We start from the raw sequence: 18,933 nt of genomic DNA on the forward strand, positions 1-18,933 counted from the left end.
TTTGAGGGGATAATCATGTCTCTACAAAAGGAGATATAGCTGCAGACAACGTCAGTGAGTTCATTAATGTCTCTACATGATTCTATAAACACCGACCAGTCTGTACAGTCAAAGCAGCCCTGCAGGGCTAAAGAGGCGTCGTCACTCCAAACCTTTATGCGGTGTTTCCTCACTTTCTCTCTTCTCAGTACAGTCTTGTAAACTGGCAGAAGATGCACCGTGTTGTGATCCGAGGATCCGAGGGCGGGGCCAGCCACAGATGTATACGCACCTTTTATGGAACCGTAACATAGATCCAGAGTCTTATTGAAGCGTGTGGGACAGTTCACATACTGATAAAAACTGCTCAGTGTTTTCTTCAAGTCGCAGCGATTAAAGTCCCCAAGAACAATATTAGGGGCTTCAGGAGAGAGAGATTGTAGTGAGTGGATGACGTTGGAGATGGTGTCAGTCGCATTCTTAGGATTCGCTTTAGGGTGGATGTAAACGACAGTGACGTTGATCTGTGGGAATTCCCTAGGCAGTTAAAACGGCCTCAAAGACACAGAGAGGAGCTCAGTGTTAGGCAGACACACTTGTCTACGAACGGTCACGTTTTTGCACCATTTCTGATTTATATACAAACACACCCCTCCTCCTTGAGATTTCTGGGTAGCTCCGGGGTCTCGATCCAAACGTATGGGAAACCCGAAGCCATTTAGTTCCAGAGAACAATCAGGGTCAGAATCCTTGAGCCAAGTCTCTGTGAATGCCATTAGACATGTTTCCCTGTAGTCACGTAAATGTGCGACATTCAAATGCAGTTCATCCAATTTACTCCTCAGAGACTGCACATTAGCCAGGATTATTGATGGTAAAGGAATACGATTGTATCGTATTTGCTTCCGCAATCGCTGACATCGGCCTCCCTTCTTGCCCCGCTTCCTTGCTTTGACTCTGTTAAAAACAAAAGTGCCCCTGTGGTTACTGGATAATCCAGAGCTGGAAAACACTGGAGGGTGAAAAGAGTCCAGAGACGGGCCTTTCCACCGAAGATCCAGAAGAAACTCCCGTGAGTATGTAATTGTTTGAGAGTAGCACTGACTCCAAACAACTGTCAGGATTGCCAATAAAACCATGCGAAATAAAAAACCCATCTTCATTAAAAGAAGTTCCACAAAGCACAAGCCGATGCTATAGGATTTCCTCAGGCAAAAGAAATAAGATAAAATAAAAATAAAAGAATAAAAGAATGAAATAAAATAAGTTAAAACACTGACACTGACAGACAGAGACAACCTGCTGGTCGCCGCAAGAGCAGCGCCCTAGACCCCACATATGTGGACATCACATATGTTTTCAAATCTGAAAACAGAAATTATTTCTTTGTTTTTTGTTATTGAATATGATGTAATTATAAAGACATGACTTCCCACATCAAGTCTATCTACATTGCTCCACCACACCAAAACCCCAACACATCAGACTAGCATGCTAGCTAAACTATCTACCATTCTTCTCATTTCATTCTTGTCCTTAGCCGGCATCCAGCGGCGGTGGTCGGCCGTGCAACCAGTATGCTGCTGTAGGTGCTGCAGGTTCTCTTGCTTGACCAACGATGACCTTCCACGCTTTTCGATCTAAGGTGAGGTCAAGTCGACGGGCCTTCAAATCATCCTCGATTTGTTTCATCCATGTCTTCTTTGGTGCATTTCGCTGCACCCTCCAATCAGTGGGGCAGGTCAACCAGAGTAGGCCATGGGAGTAGCGGTTCGGGTCCATTCGACAAATGTGGCCAAACCAACGGAGTGAGCGGCGCGGGATTAGGTCACCGATCGTCGGTTGGCTGCCGCACCTGGTGAGGATGGTGTCATTCGAATGACAGTTGCGAAGGGAAACGCTGAGAATGCATTGAAGGCAACGCATTTGGAAAACTTCGAGCTTGCTCAGGTCATGTTTGAGCATTGTCCATGTCTCCGCGCCATAAAGTAGAATGGGCAGGATAAGGGTTCGGTAAAGGAGGATCTTTGTCGCCATTGAGATGTTGTTCTTCTTCCAGACGCACCAGCGAACGTCGGTGGTCAGGACTTTGGTCTTCTCTGCGTTGATCTTGAGGTTTGGAGTGCCCGGTTGATGTCATAGAGGATGTCAGTCGCCTCTGTGTATTCTTCGCCAAAAATGGTGCTATTGTCGGCGAACATTTGATTGGTGATAAATCGATCATTCTAAGCTTGGACTCCGCGGCGGCCCTCGAATGCCTTGCGCATTATCACATGACAATGTTGAACAACAGCGGCGACACCACATCGCCCTGCCGGACCCCGGTCATGATGGGGAATTCTTCAGACACTTCATCACGAACATGTACCTGGCTGGTCGATCCATTGTAGGCAGTTCGTAGTAGCTCGAGGTTCTTCACAGGTATATGTTCGGCTGCCAAAGCCCTCCACAAGGCCGGCCAGTCGATGCAATCAAACGCAGACTTGAAATCAATGAAGATGATGACTGTTTGGCGTCCGCATCTGATCCGTTCCTCCATGAGTCGGCGTAGGGCGAAGATCTGGTCGTTGCAGCCTCGTCCGGGTTGGGACCCGGCCTGTTCTTCCCGGCTGGTCATCTCGTGATGCTTTTGAAGGTGCAATTGAATTATTTTCATAAGGACCTTGCTGGAAATGGACAGTAAGCTGTTGCCCGAGTAGTTCTTTCATTCTCGGATGTCACCTTTCTTTCGGATGGGAATGACAGCCACCTTCTTCCAATTTGCTGGTATCACATTCGATGTCCAGATCAGTTTGAATAACGAGTGTAGACATATGACGAGTACTTCTCCTTCAGCTTTGAGGGCTTCTGCTGCCACATGATCAAGGCCAGCGGCCTTGTTGATCTTGAGCAAATGGTTGGCGAGTTTGACTTCTTCTACCGTTGGTTCTGCATCGGACATCGGCGCCGCAGGAGGGTCGATGATGGGCGGACCTTGGGGTGGATCGTGATTGTAGAGTTCATCAAAGTATTTTTTCCAACGTTGCAGGTGCTCCGCAGTTGACTTTACAAATGGGCTGTCCGCCTTTTTGATGTTATCATTCATCGTCTTGCACTTGCCACTGACACTACGTATGGTCTGGTCCAATACCCTGTAGTCTTGTCGTTCGGCTGTATTTTAAAGTTCCTCAGTGAATTTGTTCCAGTACGCCTCACGGTCTGCTTTCATCTTCAGCCGCACCTCACTGTTTAGCTGACGATACTTTTCGAAGTTGGTTAGTTTGGCCTTCTTGCTTTCAACGACTAGGTCGAGACACTCGTCCGAGATCCACGGTTGTGTACGACGCCGGGCAGGTCACTTATTCAACAGACAAACAGAAAAAATAAAAAACTGAAGTAAAAAAAAAAAAGAAATCTGGTGTGGTAAATATATTTTAGTCTATATTGACACTAGCTAGCCAGGAATTGGTTTATAAAACACATACTGTCCCTGCTAATGAGCTGATAACATTATAGTGTAATGTAAAATTAATAATTGGATTAACAAAAACAAATGCTGCATAAAAGTCAACATAGTATAGTTTACAACACTACAAAGGACATGTTGGTGACGGCCTTGTAGAAGGGCGTCACCAACATGTGACGTTGTATGAACAAACTCCCATGTTTGTTCATACAAAAATGGGGGTTTTCCACCAGTATATATAAGACCGGTGTAGCTCAGACATGTGACGCTTAACAAACAGAGAAGAACAACACTCGGTGTATAAATCAAAAATCTCTTTATTCCATACAGTTCTCATTATTCCAAAAAACACTTTGAGCATTACCGATGTCCAGACGGGAGATGTGCACAGGAGGGTGTCTGGCAACATCTCGAAGTGTCCAACAGTTACACAGACTCTTACAGCTTTTTCCCCTTCCCTTCAGGGCCATAAAGCCTAAACCTTCACATTCTTTCTATCTTACAGCGCCTAAGTGACGGCCTTGGCTTCCTGTTTTATCTCCTCCTGATGAGATGGGGCAGAAAAACTCTACAGTATGTTCTGTTCTCTTTGTAATCAGAAAAGGAAGGCCATGATTCTACACAAACAGCATTTCTTATAACTCAGTAGTATAATGCATCATAAAACAGTGTAATGATTTCACAATCTTTAATCAAAGGCATAATGTGGCCTATGGAGGTATAATGATTCAACAATTATTTGATTAGAAGTATAAGGTGGATAAGATGGTGTAATACTCTCACAGGTAAGATGGTGTAGCTTCACCTTCCGTCTCGTCTGCTGAGGTCGGGATTTTTAGAAAAGGAGGGAAAAAAGACATTCAGTGATTTTAGAGTAAAATTATGAAGCCACTACACAGTGTGTAGATGTTTTTAATGACCTTTGACCTGCCGGGCCAGGAGACGTGGTCCAGCCAGTCCGATACCCAGTGCACCAACTGGAGCTGTGGTCAAGATGGCTAACACTGCTAATGTTAGCACATCCAAACCAAACTTAAGGCCTCGTCCCCTTCCTTCCTCACCATGTCCAATGCCTTGGAGCCAATGGCAGCCTAGCACATACAGACATAAATAACTGCTCAGGAGAAGTGCAGATTAACAATGAAGGAGTGTATCATTAAAATCACAGAGGTGGTTTTAAGGATACCAAAAGGTACTTTTTTAGTTTTTAGTCATAACTGAGGAAGATGTATAGGACCTTGGGTTTCATGACTAATGACAAACTAGAACATGTTTGTGAGATTATCGTAGTAATTTAGGTTATGGAAGTCACTAAAGAGAATTCAGGAGCCATGTAGGTAGTTCTAATCAATTCAATTTAGTGATTTCAGTGGTTTATAAAACACAAGATATGTGTGGATAATTTTAGTGGCTGTTCTGGACACCAGTGGCATTTTAGGAGTGTTAAGAGACGTTATGGATCCTTTAGAAGTTTCTGGATAAGTCTGAGGTGCTTCTAGTTCTGGTTTAATAAATTTGGGTACATTATTCTTGAAAAATGAATATCGTCTAGCAGTCTAATATCAGGATTACACACTCACAGACCTGCACAGTAGCTTTAGGCAGCCAGGCCACAGAAATGAAGAGCTTCTCTTTTAGGTTGAATCCTCCATAATGAACCAACAGGAAGGTGACAAGTAGACGGATCACCAGACCAATAAGAATGCAGGCCATACCCAGACCTAAGGGCATAGACACAACAACAAAGAGGAAACCAATATCTTAAATTTCTTGAAGCAGTGAAATGTTTTGCTCTGCAGGTTAAAGCTCTTTGATTACTGGGCCCACTGGGCTCCTAGTAACTGAGAACAAAATCTAGACACAAATGGAGCAAAGTCTAACTGAAATATACTGGTAGTATAATGTTCTTACCCACAGTACTTGGGCTGAGGGCTTTAATCGTGATCTCAGCTCCAATCAGACCAAAGAGAAGTGGTTGAAATACATCCCATGACCGGCCCACCATTTCTGCTACTGGTGCCTGATTGCGAAGTTAGAGATACCTGGATTAACCACATTCCATGGTGCCAGCCTTTAAAAATTATGTTTATTTAGGGCAAACATGACAAAATCCAAGGGGCAGGATGCAGGTTAAAGTGATCCTGATATATGATACCTTTTCAGTCTTCCAGCCCAGTGCAGCCAGGAAAGCCAGCACCAGTGTACAGAGACTTCCAGCTCCAGCAAAACCAATAACATGACTGAAGAAGACTGAAAATGTGGACAGACCCAGCAACATGAGGGTCCTCCTCAATACCAGATCCTCCTGCAATCAGACAGAAGATATTAAAGACACATTTTATGAACAATTAAAGAAAGAAAAATCATATTAATATAAAAATAATGTCAAACCTGGTCATTGCTGGGGAAGCAGTACAAGAACATGCCCAGGATCATACCAGCTACGATGCCTCCCACCACCTCCAGCAGACCCTTCAGTATGTTCATCCATGTAGAACCTGCAGGACAAACACAACGAGACCATGTAGACTAGAAAAGAACGAACTGAACAGCACAGGACAGAAACATTTTGTCTGACCTGTAGAGAAGGCGATTCCCAAACAAGTAGAGAATCCTGTTATGGCGAGAATAACATCAAAGCTTCCAGCAGCCATCAGGAGGGTGGGGATTCCCTGAAGAACAACACACAGTGACATTAGAGCTTTAAATGTTCTTGACCCTTTGGAAGCTCATGAGTTGGTGAAGCTTAACTATTAGTCAATCCTGAAGGAGCCTTGAGCTCTTTTGGGTGATTAGGAGTGTCGCTTTCATTTAAATAACCTACAAGTATTTTAAGACTTTTAGAAGTAGCTGTAGTAGCTACTACTAAGGGATTCTACTGTCAGGAGTTGTGTGGAAGCGAGGAAGAAAGAACCCAAATGCAGGACTCGCAGGTAGGTGAAGACTGGTGATTTATTATGATGAGCGGATGAAACAGGACATGAAACGGAGGGCTGACTGAACTGAAAAGATTGAACTGGCTGGCTGGACTGGAAACACGTATGGCGTAGACAACATCAACATCAATGACACGACACTGGACTGGTGGAACTGAGGAACATAAATACACAGGCTGAAGGATGAGTGATTAGAGACAGGTGAGTGAACAGCTGAACATATACTAATCATATCATATGTTCATATCATAATCTGAACTAAAGATAAATGGGAAGAGAACTAGAACATAATGCACAGAGTAAGGCTAACACAATAAAACAGGAAGTAGAACATGCAGATAAACAATGAACACAAACTGAAAATACCGGGTCAACGGCCCAGGAACACTGACATCTACTTGTGTATTACAAGCTTATGGATTAATTTCAAGGTTCAAGGTCCAAGGTTCTTTATTTGTCACATGCATAGTTATACAAGTATAACACACAGTGAAATGTAACCTGACACGCTCCTCGACATGTGCAAAAATGGGGGGGGTAGAGGAAGAACATTATATATATATAGTATATACATTGGGTGAATGTGCACACAGTAAAAAACCAAGTGTCAATTTTACACTTACAGAGTTGATTTTAACTCTGCTTCAGATAACATTTGGTCCCACTCAAAATTACAGTTAAATTTACTCTATGGCCAGTGTTAACTTTTCAGTGTTAATTGTACTCAATTTAGTGTCAAAATTAACAACAAAATGTGTAAAAATATTTAACACTGAGGGTTATTCACACTGTTCAGAGTAATTTGATTACACTTTATAGAGCTATTTTTACTCCAAATTTAGTTTAATAATAACGCTCTATATTACTAAATAACTGTGATCTATCCTACATTATGGAAATAACAACAAATATACAGGTTAAAGTAACAGCATTTATTATGTTTCTCATTTCAGTGTCATTTAATTAACATAACAAACCTTTACAATTCACAGTTCTATGATGCTCAGTAGAGAAAGCAATATGACATTTCCCCAATGTCGTAGTTGTTTGCAGAAAAGTAAAAAAGTTGGTCAGGGATTAACTGTATGATGTACCAAAGACATAATGGGCCCTAAAGAGTTCATCAAGGGCTCCTACTGAACCTGTAGCTTTACATGGAAGTGCATGCTTCCCAATCACAATGAAGGTGTGAATGCTGCTTCTTGTGGATCCCTGAGTAAGAAGGTAGGGCTGACTGCTTTGGGTGATGTTGTCTAGATGCTGCTGTACACTGGTTCCAGCCTACAACAACACATTAAACAACAGTATTAAGAGACTATCCTCTGACAGTAGATTAGCTCAACTCATGGCCATGAAAATAGAGGTGATGGAAAGTATATTTTAAACAACATACCTTTGGGAATTTGATGAGGTTATTGACAGCTTGAGATGCAGACATCTTTCCTGGTCTCTTTCGCCCTTGTGCAGATGGTGGTAGCAGATGTAGCAGCAGCAAGATAGTAGACAAGTCACTGTCCCAGCCTACAGATGAATAAACAAGGAATTATTCAAAAAATACATTGAATTGACAGAATTACCTATATAACCAACAATGGCAAATAAAAACAGTCACAATCATACCATTCTCAACTTCAGTACCTAACTCAGCATTGCACATTAACTCCAAGAGCTCTGAGGTGGGGACAAGTCCATGACTTTCCTTTACAACCTTTGCTTTGAGATTGATGGGCCACCTCTCCAAGAATTTGCTCGCAGTGACCTCACAAAACAGGAGTCGGAAATCTTTTTCTATCTGTAATGCAAAAATACAGAACATAGAGAGGTGTTTGATTGAATCCTGCCTACAAATTACATCAGTATCATTTAAATGATAAGTGAACTTACTTTTGGGAGATTTGCAAACTGAGACGCTTCTTTCCTCCACAGCTTTTCTTTGAATGGTCTTCAACCGCCATGCAATGGATCCTGAACCGCTCTCTGGATCGTAGTAATGTTCCTATGTAATTAAATAAACGAAGGACTATGTTATCAACATTTCTGAGGGCAATTATGTATTTAATGTTGAAAAGTTCCCTTTACTTACATATCCATGTTGTGAATATGGGTCTTCCAGATATGGAGACAAAGCAACAATGCCCTGCGCATACATCACTCTTACGCTTTTAGGGGGAGATGTCCTAATGTATAAATTCAATAATTGGCATTAAACATCACAATTAAAAATAATACAATGTTAAAAATGTTTCTTTATATCTTACATTTTTGATTCTTACCCATGTTATTCTGTCATCTCAGCCTCAAGTATGTTTCTCATCCGTCTTCTGGTTGCATCTCTCAGAGATTTGGTTTTTCCATACTCTTAAACTTTTCTAATAAAATAGAAACATTACTTAATATTACTTAACATGTCATTAACATTGCTATCAGTTAATTTACACAAAATACATATTTCTTACTAAATAATGAGCAAAACTCTAAAGTAGTGTATGCCTTTGGCATTTGCTTAAAATAATATAAACCAGTAAAGTTAACTTTATGGTAATGTTACCCACTTTTTCTGAAAGTACGTTTGCTTATGTAAGCTAATTAGCGATTATTAGCTTACTGATAAATGGTAATTTAGTTGTTCAAACTGTGCGATTTGACATGTGACAATGATATTATTTAGACAGCATTTAGAAGAAATACATAGTTAAAATGTTTTAGGTTCATATTAACGCAGTGAGAAGATAACGAACATCTGAACTTTTAGCAACTGCTAGGATGTAGCTATTGGAATGTCCTATGGGTAAATGCTGCTAACATGTCCTCAGTCGACATCAGTGAAACTATAAAGAGCTATTTAGTTTAAAAATACCTTTTAAACAATGTTACCAGCAGAGATGGGCAGTACTGTAATCTGATTACTTTTTTCAAGTAACGAGTAAAGTAAGGGATTACTATTGCAAAAACGGTAATTAGATTACCGTTACTTTCACGTAGGAACGCTGCGTTACTGCGTTACTAAAACCGTGATTTTTTTGCGAGAATGTCTCATGACAGTGACGTAAGCGAGTGCGACGTTAGTGACAACAGCTGTGTGCAGATCAACAATGGATCATATATGAGTGCGGGAGAGAGTATGAGCGTGCAGCGTTTAAAGCGTGGAAGTACTGACCTTACTTTGAGTTTGATTCCATAAAAAGTGACAAAAACATTAGCGTCCATTGTGCGTGGGAAGAAAACTTCTTTTTACAGCGAAAAAAAAAACCTAAACTTCCAAGCAAGCGCCGAGTGCGCTATGACGTAATGGGAAACTCACAGAGAAACTCGCGGATTCTTCCACTGACCGCTGCGGCACACCTGCACCAGGGTAAACCTCCACCTACCCTACTCCTGCTTTACAGGTGAAAATAGAGCAAAAGGGCCACTGAGTCTTTGACTTTATTTATTTTCTGCTGTGTTTTACTTGCATCTATTTGAAAGAGTGAGTGTAAACACACAAAAAAACAATTATTTTATGTGCTGGAATGTGCAGAAAATAGGTTTAAATATTAAACAAATTTCTTCCAGTCAGAGAATGTTGCATATAATTAAATTTTTGCTTGATGCATAAAGTTAAAAGATTAAAACTAATAAAACAAGTTTTAAAAAAGGAGACTTTTCCATTTGATTACATTTTTTATGATGGATTATGTAGAAAAAGTAGAATTGGGCTGAAAGATATATCGCTTTATCACCTATTCAGGTTGTAAATCGTGTTTTTAAAAAGTAACTAAGTAACTAAGTAATTAATTACTTTTGAAAATAAGTAATCAGTAAAGTAACGGGATTACTTTTTGGGGGAAGTAATCAGTAATTAGTTACTGATTACTTTTTTCAAGTAACTTGACCAACACTGGTTACCAGTATGGGAATGTTAACTTCACTTACCTGACTGTGGCAGCTCTTTGGAGAAAATTCCATGCGCATTAGAGCTCTGAGGCCGCACACCTGCGGACTGGTAATAATCAACACTGTGTGGAATTAAGTCTTCACTGCGTGACTAACAAACTTTACACTGACTTTTAACTCTGATGTTAGAGCTGGTTTACTCCTCATAGAGTTGTAAATACTCTATCTAGGTTAAAATAGGTTTACTCTGAAATATTGACACTCCATTTTTTACTGTGCAGTAGTAGCAGCAAGCAGGTGAATTCTGTACATTAATAAGAATAGACATCTGACTATTTTACAGGATAGACAATATAAACATATTTAAAATTAAAGGAATTTGAAATGTACATTGTGCCTTGGTTTAGAGTGTCTGGAAGAGAGTCCTGTCTCAGTCAATTATAGATGATGTGAGAGGGCGGGTGTGTGTGTTTAGGGCCCGGATGGCTTGGGGATAGAAGCTCCTCTTGAGTCTCTCTGTCCTTGCCCGGATGATGCGGAACCTTCTACCAGATTGCAGAAGTTGGAACAGTTTGTTGCCAGGATGGGACAGGTCCTTCAGTATCTGCGCTGCTCTAGTCCGGCATCTCCTGGTGTAGGTGTCCTGAAGCGGGGGGAGAGCAATCCTGCAGCAGTGTTTGTTAATTTGGAGGGATAACTGATAAGGTTTACAAATCCTTTAGAAGGGTATTGTTACTGAATCACTATCCTATTAAAAGCTTCAAGGGATGCTCCTGACACCCCTCCACCACCCATCACTTTCTCTCAAGACCAGGTTCAGATGCAAATGAGGAGACTCCACTCAAGCAAGTCTGCTGGACCAGACAAAGTGAGTCTCCGCATCCTCAAGGCCTGTGCCCCCCAGCTTTGTGGAGTCTTCCATAAACTGTTCATGCTGAGTCTGAGTCTGAAGAGGGTCCCAGTGCTGTGGAAGACATCATGCCTCGTTCGTGTACCAAAGACACCACGTCCCAGTGGCCCCCAGGATTACAGGCCCGTGGCACTGACCTCCCACATCATGAAGACCCTGGAAAGGCTCATCCTGGACCAGCTCCGACCCATAGTCAGACCACATCTGGATCCCCTTCAGTTTGCTTACCAGCCTAGTCTCAGAACAGAGGACGCCATCATCTACCTGCTTAATCGTGTCTACACCCACCTGGACCAGCCGGCGAGCACTGTGAGGGTCATGTTTTTGTTCTGTAGCAGAATTGTATGCTGCTACAGTATTTGAATGTTTGTGTACCTCAGGGTTGAGGCCCAGACCAGCCCTGGTCAGGATGATGGACAAGGCGATGTTCCTCAGAGCTGCAGACCAGTGAGTGTCAATGAAGATGGCGTCCGTTACGTAAGGAACATTACGCAATAGCAGACCCGCCAGCAGCATACCTACACGCACACACACATACACAGGTTTTTACAGGCATGCTGTAGTTGTAAGGACCATAACTAACATAATGTGTGGTAGCACTTTGTGATATGGCCTGTGACTGAGGGTGTGATCCCCTAAAATTAAATGGAATTTAATTGTATTTTATTTGAAATCGCAATGTACGTCTAAGTATCTACATATACTTACTGATAGATACTGTACATAGGATAAGGGGACAACAATTCAAGTTTTACTGACATGAAGAAATAATAAGCAGTGAAGATTTTCAGGTAATATAGTGGAAAAAGTTTGTATGTATGAAGTACTGTTAGGGATGCAGGCTGTATTATAGAGTGGATTAACATTGCCTTTATACTTTCCTATTATGCATTATTTTGGTGTGTATCATGGATGTTCCAATATTCAAATGTCCATTTATGTCACATATGGGGACTGTTCTCCTTCTTATAAGAAAATAAAATAGCATTGAACACTGAATAGCAGAGGCCCATGTGAGAAAACTGAGCCAAGTCGAACTTGACTTTTTCTTTCACAACCACCAACCACAACTTTCAAATGGACTACAAAAGAACTTTAGTAAAACTACAAAAAAAGCAAAATATGTGGCAGCTTTTGTGTTTGTGTTTTTCAAACAAAAGCCGCTACATAACATTGCTTACACCCCTGAAAGTAGAACATATTTATAATGCAAAACATTGACTGAAAGCGAGTGGTTGGATTGATGGAGAATGGATCCTTCTCAAAGAGAGAAATCCCAGCACCCCCTAGTGTTCTAGCTGCACAATTGCAGCACATAACAGCGCTCGAGTATAAACGCTGGGAACTTGCATGTGCTACACTGTAAGCTCTACATTTAACACAGGAAGTATTTATTACGTTTTACATGACCTCTATTAATCTGGATGAGACTACAACACAATAGTTTACTGGGCTGTACCAAGTAGTGGAGGAAAGGGGGGCAGTGTGGGCAGCTGGATCATTCCCACCAGCTTCCCTCCCAGCACGGAGCAGATGAAGAGGATGATGATGCCGAACAGGTTCCCTCCAGGTAAACACTCTTTTCCTGTGATGGACCAGACGACTCCGAACAGCAGAGCAAACAAACACACTGCGAGCAGACGGGAAATCTTTTAGACTCGTTAAGTTTCATAGTTTTTCTATTTCTCTGATAGTACACATATTCACAGTCAGTGTTGGGGAGTAACGGAATACATGTACCGCCGTTATTTAAAATACAAAATATGAGTAACTGTATTCCGTTAAAGTTTACAGCATTGTCACTGGAAGTGGTTTGCATTGTTTGTATATTTATATTATTTACTGTAGATACTGATTAAAAAGGCTTTATGTTGTGAAAAACTGAAATCTGGAAATTAGAATTGGTGTTGATGTTTTTACAGTGTACAATTTTTGGATACTCGACCCACTTCTGGTCCTTGGGCTGATAATTCTCACATTATGAGTGTTTGTTACCTTTAGTGATGAGCAGGTTGATGAGTCCCTGAGGTCGAGGACATCTGTCCTTCAGACTGATGCAGGACGCGCAGCATGAGGAGGGCGACTCAGATGATGGCATCGTCATCTGTCCACACACAGATTTCTTTTTTTCTGTTTTTGATTTTTTTTTAATACATACGATCAAGTCAGATAATTGGACCTTAATCACCTGATCACACTTGCCTAGATACTGCCTGGTAATGCCATGACAACCACTAAATGCTAGGGAAAAAGTATCTCAACAGATTACTGCAGTTTGCATAGAAGACTCCACCTTGTCTGAAATATTGCCGATCATAGGACATTTGTCTTTCAAGTAAAAGTTGTGCCTTTTCATTGCAACTTCCAACTGACAAAGAGCACAAGTTGCAACAAATTTCAGCTAGAGACTGCTAGCAACTACTTCCTTTAGCAACCAGTTTCATAGTAACTACCTCCTGCTACCACCCACCAACTGGATGGGGAAATACATTTTTTTAGCAATTGATCATTTCCAGAACATTGCCAACCAGTCTTTATGTCTTAAACTGGGCATACACTGTGCAATTTTTTTTTCTTCAGTCGCGTTATTCAGCTTCTGCTCTGCTTTTGCACAATTGACTCGCAGGGTTTAGAAGTTCATAGGTCACGATGCAGGTCTCACACTATACGGCCCGATGCTCAGATGCGACCTGAGTGCTCACACTGTGCGTCCATAACATGAAGCTTATAACACAAAATCTGTTGCTCGCTCTCCCTCTCTGTCTTTCACTCACACAGACACACACACCCAGTGGCGGTCCTAGCCTGTTAGGCGCCCTGGGCGAACACCCCCTCTGCTGGGTGTTCGTACTCGTACTCGTAGTTTTTGTTGACCGCAGCACAACGAGTTTCCCCTTGTTGCATTAGAGCCTGTGATGTTTTATTGCTCTGTAAACTTTTCAAGCACTTTAATAAACAAGCAAGCAATTCCACCTCTCGCATTATTGCGTAAAGTTGACAGCGCGTCAGGCAAATAGGCAGGCTCCATCCCCGGCCTCTAGCGACTGTGGAAGTCGCTACACTCCTCTTCTTTTCTCTGTTTTTAAACTTTAAAAACGGGTTGTGTGTGAGACTTTAAATCAACAAAATATAAAATATACATTTTAAATTGTTATTGATCCTTTACCCCGAGTCCTAAAGTGTATATTTATTTATATTTATTGTTTGTTTACTTGCACTGCTGTAACTGGAGCCTCGTCGTCTCGTCTCTCTATATACTGGACTGTATGTAGCGGAGATGACAATAAAGTTTACTTTGACTTCAGCAGCGAGCAGGCGCACCGAGGGCTCTCGCGCTCACTTTTCACGTATAGAATTTTGAAAAAACATCGGTGCAAATTATAAGTCTGTATCATAATGTCTGGTGTTTTCGTGTTTGTTGTTTGTTTTTATTTTGTTTTATTTTGCGAGTTGGTTATTAGATGCTGCTCCAGCCGGTCAGAGAATCCTCCGCCGCCCCGCCCTCTCCTCCCTGTGCGCACCTCGCAAACGGAGGGCGTCCTTACTCCCATGGGCGATAGAAAACCGATCGGTGCCTATACCATTCCCAATATGCGCTCGCATGATGTCGGGGCAGCATGAGTACGAGCAATTTTTTACCGATGCCCGTGATGCCGCCCCGGGAAACCGCCCGTGTCGCCCGTATCTAAAACCGCTACTGCACACACCATCAGCTTTGCTAAATTGCTATTGAAAAACGTTGACCAGGCAGCTGTGATTGAGCAGCAATGTCTATCCAACTATTTTCACGGTTGTTGTGGTCGTGATTATTTTTGCGGCCACATCGAAAAGGCTCGGATGAGCTTTCCAAAGTTCTACAAGTTGTGCCTCCATCGCTTGTGTCCAGATCACACGCTGCACTGCTGCTCCGTCTTTTCACTTTCATTTCTGTGTTTGCGCGTGCGCAATGTGAGAGTCTGCGGTGACACCCGACGGCCGACAGGACTTCAAACAGGTTTGATTTTCTTACGACCAAACGATTGATGGAGCTGCTCGTGAGGTGTTAATCGCTTCTCGTTACCCGCTCAAATCAGCTCAAAATGGGCCGAAAATCGCACAGTGTAAGCCCAGCATTATGTGACACACAGCCTAAACCAGAAACTTTATTACCACTAACACAGGTGGCATCTTAAACCCTTAACTATCACCAGGTTGCTGACAAACCCCTTAGAGGTTGCATTATAAGACAGCTGGGATAGACTCCAGGACTTTTGGTTGGTTAATGCTGCAGTGCTCATCTGTCCACATACATTTGGCCTAAACCTTTATAATCACAGAGTCTGGAGCAAGAACAACCCCAACACATGCATATGTTTTCTATAAATAGCCTTTCAGGGGTGACTCATCAAGCCCTCACCGTGGTCGTGCCGTCCAGCTCCTCCGTCTTCCTCCGGGGCAGGACGGAGATCTCTCTGTCCTCTTGACCAGCCTGAACTTTACTCCCTACCTTTACCAGGAACAGGTGCATGCACGCGTGTGTGTGTGTGTGTAAGAGAGAGAGCTAACTGGGTTAGAAACATGGACTGTGAGTAAGGTGGTGTCCTTTATCCTCTTCTTGCCAAACCTCTTAAAGTGGGTGCATTTCATGGTCAAGAATTATTAAGACCCTAAAATGTACTCCATATAATTGCTGTTAACATTTAAAAAATGCTAAAAAAAAAACAAAAAAAAAAACAACAACAACAACAACTTCTTAAAAGGTAAAAACATAACATGATAATGTGATTTACAGATTTTTCATGTTCAGAGATCTCTTTAGAGATGGTAATTAAATAAAAATAAAAGTAAGAAGTAAGAAACACATTTTCCAGCGCGATGGAGCACCGTGCCATAAGGCAAAAGTGATAACTAAGTAGCTCAGGGAACAAAACGTTGAAATTTTGGGTCCATGGCCTGGAAACTCCCCAGATCTTAATCCCATTGAGAACTTGCGGTCAATCCTCAAGAGGCGGGTGGACAAACAAAAACCCATAAATTCTGACAAACTCCAAGAAGTGATTATGGCAGAATGGGTTGCTATCAGTCAGGATTTGGCCCAGAAGTTGATTGAGAGCATGCCCAGTCTAATTGTAGAGGTCCTGAAAAAGAAGGGCCAACACTGCAAATACTGACTCTTTGCATAAATGTCATGTAATTGTCGATAAAAGCCTTTGAAACGTATGAAGTGCTTGTAATTATGTTTCAGTGAATCACAGAAACAACTGAAACGACGACTGTAGACTATTTAGATTCAGAAAAGTTTAATTATTTAGCCTTGTTGTGCAAACAAGCCTGCATAACTTAATACATATAGAATTTGAAAAGTAACAAATGGCATCTAAAAAGTTACACTAGATACATGTTCTGATGAGTTTTGGCAAACATCGAGGCAAATATCAATAGTATAGATACCAAGTCGGCATCGGTATCGGATCAATACTAGCCTGGTGAGATTGATCCTTTACTTTGAGTTCTGCTTGTTTACAACGCTGTGCAAAGACGAAACAGCCAAGTCGCTGTGTCAGCGGAGAGCAGGCACACTTTGTTCCCTCTGCCCCAACGTTATGTTTCTGTGTTGCGCTGTCACGTCACGTGACTTAGACATTTTGGGGGTTGTTAAGTTGTTTACATAGTAATTATGTTTTTACCAGTTGTTTTTGTTGTTGAGAATTTTAATTGTAATTTTTGTATTATAGTTTATCAACAGTATTTGTTTTAATTTGTTTACTGGTTTGCGTGCACTTAAGATAAAAAACAAAACAAAGATCGCCACCATGGCAGACCCGATGGCTTTTTCATGGTTCACAGCATCGTTTATTCTTACAATAATCACACGGTTGCTGTAACAGTACATTCAACGGCTGCAGCTCTCCCACTGCCAGCTGTACACATCACCACCACCAAACCTGCAGTGGCATCGCAGAACACGCCCCGCCATATACCCCCATCGCCCGCTTCTAGCCCAGCAGAGGATGTACTTCCTGAGGCAGCTGAAGAAATCCAACCTGCCAACACAGACGATGATGCAATTCTACACTGCAATCATCGAGTCCATCCTCACCTCCTCCATCACCGTGTGGTACGCTGGAGCCACTATCAGGGACAAACAGAGACTGCAGCGTGTTGTGCGCTCTGCTGAGAAGGTGATTGGCTGCAGACTCCCATCTCTGCAGGACCTGTGCACCACCAGGACACTGGGGCGTGCAGCTCGGATCTCAGCTGACCCTTCTCACCCTGGACACAGTCTGTTTGACCTGCTCCCCTCAGGCAGGAGGCTCCGGTCCATTTGCACCAGAACCTCTCGCCATAAGAACAGTTTCTTCCCCTCTGCTGTTGGACTCATGAACAATAACCGTATGACTGTTCCCACCACTAACACATGACCCTACGCTGTGTTCACTGCATCATTCCATGTTTGCACTGATCACCACCTGCACTCATGTATATATCTATCTACTTAGCACTTAATTTTTATTTTTATGTTTATTTAAGCGTTCCCTCCGGCGCACCAGCCTCCAGCTCACCCCGAGCCGCACGCTGTCCACCCTTACAGTAATCACACGGTCGCTGTAACAGTACATTCAACGGCTGAAGCTCTCCTGCTGCCAGCCGTACACATCAACACCAAAAACAACAACACGAGCAGAAGTTGACGAGCAGAAGCAGGAAACACACGTGTCTCTTTGTGTTTGTTATGAGACTCAGGATGGTTCTGAATCTAACCTGAGATATTTGAAAATGATATCTAAGACCAACACTGCAAGTTTGGAGACACACAGTGTTTATCTGTATGTCCCAGGGTTGGTTTCACATGCTACTAGTATGTGTGGGATTCTTTTGTAGTCTGGGCTGAAACCCATTAGTTGTAGCTGTGTGATAATGGTTTGGTACCAATATTACATGAGACCCCCCACAAATATATGACAGAAATATTAAAAAATGTGGCCGTATGCTCGTCCTCCTCTGTCCTATCCCTTTTATTGGTTGAATATGCGGTGTAATGGCTTATTTGATGCCCTGTTTGTGGAGTGACTGATTTGCTGGAGTAGAGATTTTAGTGGTTCTTGTTTTTGCTAAGTTTGCTTGTTTGCTTTTTATTGCAGTGACCGAGGATAAGCCAGTACTCACGGGACCTCTCTGGTGGTGGAGTCCTCTTCCACACTGCTTTTGCTGCACAGCAACTTAGGTGTAAAATTTTAGGGTATTTTTTTATTTTTGTTTTTTTCCTTCTTTGGTACATAAATGTTGGGTCTGCGCTTGCAGGTTGAAATGACACAACCCCCCATTGTAAAACCATAAATGGTGTGTCATAACAGTTAAAGCACTGTGTGCGAGCATGTGTGTGTGTGTGTGTGACATCCTGCTGATCACAAAGGGTCATCTCCTCTCACCCTTTATATGGCTTAACTTTAATGGTTCACCATATACAAGCACAGATGAGCTCCTAAATGGCCAAGAGTGATCATCCTTTACCAGATAAGACAACCAGAACCTTTAGATTGGAATGTGCCTGCAGTTTAACACTATAGCCAATTGCTTCGATGTGTAGTGGAGGAACAGAAGAATATCTAAACATGCAGTTTAAGACAAGGTTTACAAGTGTAAGTGCAACAATGACAACATTGATCAAAATGAACCTAACAATGTGATTTTCCTCTAATGGTCCTCGCTGTTAGTCCAGCTCAATATTTGGCTGTTTTGCGTAATTTGGGACTCTACTATAGGCCCTCCCACACTCATCTTTTATTGTGATCCATGCTGAAATTGTTTAA

The 18,933-nt window shown here is 42.1% G+C and overlaps 1 pseudogene; it reads right to left on the reverse strand.

Moving 5' to 3' along the window:
• Window positions 1-4,203: 4,203 nt before the first annotated feature.
• Window positions 4,204-13,247, reverse strand: LOC146389735 (sodium/hydrogen exchanger 9B2-like; annotated as a pseudogene).
• Between the last annotated feature and the right edge of the window lie 5,686 nt (window positions 13,248-18,933).

Source organism: Perissodus microlepis, chromosome 3, assembly GCF_051167445.1.
Source record: "Perissodus microlepis isolate ML-2025 ecotype Zambia chromosome 3, ASM5116744v1, whole genome shotgun sequence".
Lineage (NCBI taxonomy): Eukaryota > Metazoa > Chordata > Actinopteri > Cichliformes > Cichlidae > Perissodus > Perissodus microlepis.